This window comes from Penaeus monodon, chromosome 18, assembly GCF_015228065.2.
Source record: "Penaeus monodon isolate SGIC_2016 chromosome 18, NSTDA_Pmon_1, whole genome shotgun sequence".
In the NCBI taxonomy this organism is placed as follows: Eukaryota; Metazoa; Arthropoda; class Malacostraca; order Decapoda; family Penaeidae; genus Penaeus; species Penaeus monodon.
Window position 1 is genome coordinate 39,068,466 of NC_051403.1, and position 7,500 is coordinate 39,075,965.

Consider the following 7,500-nt stretch of genomic DNA (forward strand, 5'->3'; position numbering starts at 1 on the left):
ATTGTAGTTTTCATGTTGTGATGCTCTTGGAGTGAGTACGTGGTAGGGTCCCCAGTTCCTTTCCACGGAGAGTGCCGGTGTTACCTTTTTTAGGTAATAATTTTCTCGATATTCTCGTCTGCTTCTTGCATAAAGTTATCGTCGTCTCTTAGTATGAAATTCACATTACGTGTATCCTCACAGCCACTGCTCCCAACGACAGCCTACACCGACAGACATCCTATTACGGTGTAGGGAATCGCACGACCAAAGGGGTATAAACAAAAGATACACACATACATACATACATATATATATGTGTGTGTGTGTGTGTGTATACACAAAAAATCGACACCCAAACTCATTCCTACGTGCACACATACACATCAACGGGTACATACACCAACACTCATTCACACTTACACACACTCACACTCTTTCTCACTCTTTTTCTATCTCACAAACACTATTCCCCTCCCCCCATGCACAGCCACAAATTCTTTCTTCTTTTAACGGTAGGTTCATGTCTGAGCCGCCGTGGTCACAGCATGATACTCAATTGCAGTTTTCATGTTGTGATGCTCTTGAGTGATAACGTGGTAGGTCCCCCAGTTTCCTTTCCACGGAGAGTGCCGTGTTTACTTTTTTTTTTTTTTTTTTTAGGTAATCATTCTCTCTATTTTTACCGACTGCACAAATACACATATATAAATGCATACACACACATACGCACAATAAATTCACACACTACAACACTTCCATGCACATGCAGTCGCACGCAGTCCATTATGCTCTTACAAATAAGCACACAAACCAAAAAGAATAGACAACAGCACACCTACACACACCCAAAACACACGCCCCACCCCACACACCACAAATCACATTTAAATGCAACACACACAAACGCACATAACATTCACACACACATACACACTTACACGACAAGCAATCGCACCAGTCACATAATACCTACAAATAAGCACACAACCTTAAAAACACAGACACACACACCTACCACCACACACACAAACACTACACACACACACACACACACAACACACACACACTACAACGCAGACATCACACACCACATCGCACATGCCACACACACACATGCACACACACACACACCACACACCACACACGCGCGCACACTCACGCGCACACACACCACGACACTTTACACCACACACACAACACCACGCAGCACACGCACACGCGCACCACACACGCACACACACACACCACACACACGCACACATGCCACACGCGCACGCACACACACACACACACACGCACACGCACGCACGCACGCACACACGCACGCACGCACGCACGCAACACGCGCACACCACACACACAACACGCGACACACACACACACACACACACGCACGCACGCACGCACACACACACGCACGCACGCACGCACGCACGCACACATCCAAGAATACGCCCTTCTAGATCTCAGCGATCATCAGTTCAAATGGCCGAATCGCCCTTTTCCCCAGCGGTCGCCATGGCCGAGTGGATAGAGCACTCGCCTCGCAATCTGGGATTCTGCGAATTCTAGGTCGCGGGTTCGAGTCACCATGGCGGTCGGTGTGTGACATGCCCGCGTTCCAACTGCTGGTCCAAACCCGATTTCATGGCGAGAAAAAGGACTATCTCCATGAGGATGTTAAACGCGGGTGCCTTGGTGTCGTCCAGGCTGGAGTGGAAGTGGGGGGCTACTTCGGGATGAACGTTCGAACTGCGATTCACCTCCGCCTCTCGGAGGCGAATGGCGGGCCACGGGATTCCTGCAGATACCCCTCGCCGGTCGCCGGCCTCGGAGGCCATTAGGTCACACGCCGTTAAGCACTCACACTAACACATACACATATCTATACATTTTATTCTAATACTTTTACGATTTAAGAGAAAAAAGTCAATTTAGTGTCTTTGATCTTCAAAAAGAAAAGAAAAGAAAAATGAAGTACACTTACACACACTGGACCATCGCGGCAGTCACATAGATACACACATTTTTTTTTTTTTTTTTTTTTTTTTTTTTTTTACGGTAGGTTCATGTTTGAGCCGCCGTGGTCACAGCATGATATTTAATTGTAGTTTTCATGTTGTGATGCTCTTGGAGTGAGTACGTGGTAGGGTCCCCAGTTCCTTTCCACGGAGAGTGCCGGTGTTACCTTTTTTAGGTAATAATTTTCTCGATATTCTCGTCTGCTTCTTGCATAAAGTTATCGTCGTCTCTTAGTATGAAATTCACATTACGTGTATCCTCACAGCCACTGCTCCCAACGACAGCCTACACCGACAGACATCCTATTACGGTGTAGGGAATCGCACGACCAAAGGGGTATAAACAAAAGATACACACATACATACATACATATATATATGTATGTGTGTGTGTGTGTGTGTGTATACACAAAAAATCGACACCCAAACTCATTCCTACGTGCACACATACACATCAACGGGTACATACACCAACACTCATTCACACTTACACACACTCACACTCTTTCTCACTCTTTTTCTATCTCACAAACACTATTCCCCTCCCCCCATGCACAGCCACAAATTCTTTCTTCTTTTAACGGTAGGTTCATGTCTGAGCCGCCGTGGTCACAGCATGATACTCAATTGCAGTTTTCATGTTGTGATGCTCTTGGAGTGAGTACGTGGTAGGGTCCCCAGTTCCTTTCCACGGAGAGTGCCGGTGTTACCTTTTTTTTTTTTTTTTTAGGTAATCATTCTCTCTATTTTATCCCGACTGCCACAAATACACATATATAAATGCATACACACACATACGCACATATAAATTCACACACATACACACTTCCATGCACATGCAGTCGCACGCAGTCACATATATGCTCTTACAAATAAGCACACAAACCTTAAAGAACAGACAGACAGACACACCTACACACACACACAAAGACACACGCACACACACACACAAACAAACACACTCACGCAGAAATCCACACCCATTCCTGCCTTGACCCATGCCCACACACACACACACGCACTCACACACACACACACTCACACACACTTACACGAACACACACACACACACACACGCACGCACGCACGCACACGCGCACACGCACACACACACACACACACACGCACGCACGCACCCCACACACACACACACACACACGCCACGCACGCACGCACGCACGCACGCACACACACACACACATACACACACACACACACACACACACACTTACACGCACACACACTTACACACACACACACACTTACACGCACACATACACACGCACACGCACGCACGCACGCACACGCACACACGCACGCACACATGCACGCACGCACACACACACACACGCACGCACGCACGCACACACGCAGGCACGCACACACACACACACGCACGCACGCACGCACGCACACACGCACGCACGCACGCACGCACGCACACACACACACGCACGCACGCACGCACGCACACACACACGCACGCACGCACGCACGCACACATCCGGGCATACGCCCTTCTAGATCTCAGCGATCATCAGTTCAAATGGCCGAATCGCCCTTTTCCCCAGCGGTCGCCATGGCCGAGTGGATAGAGCACTCGCCTCGCAATCTGGGATTCTGCGAATTCTAGGTCGCGGGTTCGAGTCACCATGGCGGTCGGTGTGTGACATGCCCGCGTTCCAACTGCTGGTCCAAACCCGATTTCATGGCGAGAAAAAGGACTATCTCCATGAGGATGTTAAACGCGGGTGCCTTGGTGTCGTCCAGGCTGGAGTGGAAGTGGGGGGCTACTTCGGGATGAACGTTCGAACTGCGATTCACCTCCGCCTCTCGGAGGCGAATGGCGGGGCACGGGATTCCTGCAGATACCCCTCGCCGGTCGCCGGCCTCGGAGGCCATTAGGTCACACGCCGTTAAGCACTCACACTAACACATACACACACACACACACATATATATATATATATATATATATATATATATATATATATATATATATATATATATATATATATATATATATATATATATATTCTAATACTTTTACGATTTAAGAGAAAAAAAGTCAATTTAGTGCCTTTGATCTTCAAAAAGAAAAGAAAAGAAAAATGAAGTAAAGAAAAGAGACGTAAAAAGATAAGAATAAATTCAAAGAAAATGAAATGAAATGAAATGAAATCAAAGAAATAACATAAAATAAAGTGAAATCAAGTAAAGCAAGACAAAATAAATGAGATAAAATAAAATGAAATAAAGATGAAGAAAAAAAAATAAAAGAAAAAAAGGAATAAAAATATAAACAGAATAAAAGAAATATGAAAAGAATTTAGATAGAATATAAAATAGAAAAAAAATATATAAAATGAAAGAAATAAAATAGAATGAAAGCGAAGAAAAACAAAAGAAAGAAAACGGGAATAACAAACAAACAAACGAGAATATTGATGATACATCTTATGTTTTTACCTAAAATTCATTGATCATGAATTTATAATAAAACAACAGAAAACAAAAACAAAAACAAGAATAAATGAATACCTATCATTGTATCCATTAATTTAATCATCAAAGTAATTGCTACTATGATCACCATTGATATTTTTCATACTTTTAACTATTACGAATTTTACTATCATATTATTATTATAATTACATTTTCATCTAGTGGAAGAATTGTAATCGATGTGAATCAAGCGAAGCACTAATGGGTAGTTAACAGCAATATTAACAATAAATAAATTTTGCGAATAGTTCTTTTCTTGTTTTCTGTTTCTTTTGTTTGTTCATATTTTATTTTTTAAATAATTTTCTTGTTTTGTTTGTTAAATTTCTTTGTAGCTAATATAATAATAATAATGATAATAATAATAATAATAATCAGATCTAAAGAAAAGAAAAGAAATAATGATAATAATAATAATAATGGTAGTGACTCGGTGTTTGATTTTAATTAGCAGATCTAAGGAAACTCGTATAAAATAATAATAATAATAATAATAATAATAACAATAATCAAACAATAGTGATGATAATGATGATAACAATCTTGATAACGTAGCGATAACACAAATGATAACAAATACAAGAACAAAAGCAGTAACCACAACAGAAGTATTAGTAATGATAATAGTAATAATAGTAATAACAGTAATAGTAACAGAAGTAATAGCAGCTACTCTCCTACTACTAATGCTAGTAATAATAATGATAAAATGATGATAATTACAAGAGTGACGATATTGATGACAATAATAACCTTGAGAGTAATAACAATAAGAATGATAAAAAAAAAAAAAAAAAAAAAAAAACGAACCTTGAGCAGATTAGCAACACTAAGCACTTGTATTCCTACTCGTTTTATTATTTAACGTTTCATAATAACAATAAGGATACTTATGGTTATTATAATGGTGATAATAACTGTAATAACAATGATAATGATAGTAATAACGATAATAACAACAACAACACCACCAACAACAATAATGATGCTCATGATAATAATAATAATAATAATAATAATAATAATAATAATAAAATAAAAAAGTAACAATAACAATAATAATAATAATAATAATAATAATAATAATGATAATAGTAAAAATAACAACCATAGCAACAACAGTAATAATGATAATAATAATGAATGAGATGAGAGATAGAGTCTTTCCGAAGAAAGACGTTTAATTGCATTTAACCGATAAGTTAAAATTTTATAAATTCATATCTGCATAGCTACAGTTATATATTTTTTTCGTTGTTTCAGAAATAAACAATTAGAATGACCAACTCTACGGGAACTCGCTCCATGTTTCAATACCCATATCTTGAGGACCAAAGGCAGCGATCTGTTTCTATACTTCTATACTATACTATACTTTTACTCTCTCTTTCTCTCCCTCCTTCCCTCCCACCTTCTCTCTCTTTCTCTCTCTCTCTCCCTCCCTCTCTCTTTCTGTTTAATAAAGTTAAGTAGCGATTTTTAAAAGTTGTGTAGACAAGCTCAACCTGCCCCCTCTCTCTGTCTCTCTACTCTTCCCTTCCCCGTCCCCCATTCTCTCTCTTTCCCTCCTCTCTCTCTCTCTCTCTATCTATCTATCTCTTTCACTCTCTCTCTCTCTCTCTCTCTCTCTCTCTCTCTCTCTCTCTCTCTCTCTCTCTCTCCCTCTCTCTCTCTCTCTCTCTCTCTCTCTCTCTCTCTCTCTCTCTCTCTCTCTCTATGTTTAATCAAGTTAAGCAGCGACTTTTTAAAAGTTGTAGACAAGCTCAACCTGCCCCCTCTCTCTGTCTCTCTAACTCTCTGTCTCTCCCATCCCCTCCCCCATTCTTTCCCTCCTCTATCTCTGTCTCTCTCTCTCTCTCTCTCTCTCTATCTATCTAACTAACTATCTCTCTCTCTCTCTCTCTCTCTCTCTCTCTCTCTCTCTCTCTTCTTCTCTCTCTCTCTCTCTCTCTCTCTCTCTCTCTCTCTCTCTCTCTCTCTCTCTCTCTCTCTCTCTCTCTCTCTTCTATCTCTCTCTCTCTCTCTCTCTCTCCCCTCTCTCTCTCTCTTTCTGTTTAATCAAGTTAAATAGCGATTTTTAAAAATTGCGTAGACAAATTCAACCTGCCCCCCCTCTCTGTTTCTCTAACTCTTTATCTCTCCCTTCCCCGTCCCCAATTCTCTCTCTTTCCTTTCTCTCTCTCTCTCTCTCTCTCTCTCTCTCTCTCTCTCTCTCTCTCTCTCTCTCTCTCTCTCTCTCTCTCTCTCTCTCTCTCTCTCTCTCTCTCTATCTCTTTCGCTCTCCCTCTCCCTATCTCTTTCTCTCTCTCTCTCTCGCTCTCTCCCTCCTTCCTTCTCTACTTCTCTCTCCCTCTCTTCTTTTCTCCCTCTCACTTTAACACATTTTCTTTGTGCATAATTAAGTTGAGTAGCCGTATATAAAAACAAACACTTGACATAGTGTCTCGACATAAAGTACATATGATATACAATACAACATTTATGAGGCTCAAAGACCACTCAAGCAGTATTATGGCTTGCTCAAGGAAAAGATGATGTTACGGCTTTCAAGGAGGGAGTTTAAGAAGGAAAGTTATAGAAATTGTCTACAATGCCTAGAGGGATGGAATGTCTGTAAAGGAAAGAGAAAAAGAGAAAGAAAGGGAGAGAGAGAGAGAGAGAGAGAGAGAGGGAGGGAGAGAGAGAGAGAGAGAGAGAGAGAGAGAGAGAGAGAGAGAGAGAGAGAGAGAGAGAGTGGGTATGGGACCGACAAGAGAGAAGGAAAAAAAAAGAAGAAGAAAGTAGAAGAAACCAGGCAGAAAAACACAACGAAACAAACAAATACAAAACATAAAAACGGAGACATAAAACAAAACATTAAAGGAAAAGGAAATTAAAAGGAAAAAGGAAAATGTAATATTCTGAAATGTAATACAATCACAAAGGTGCCAAAAAGCTAGCAACATTGTTCACTATAAAAAGAAAAGGCAACAAAAAAAGAGAAAGAAATAG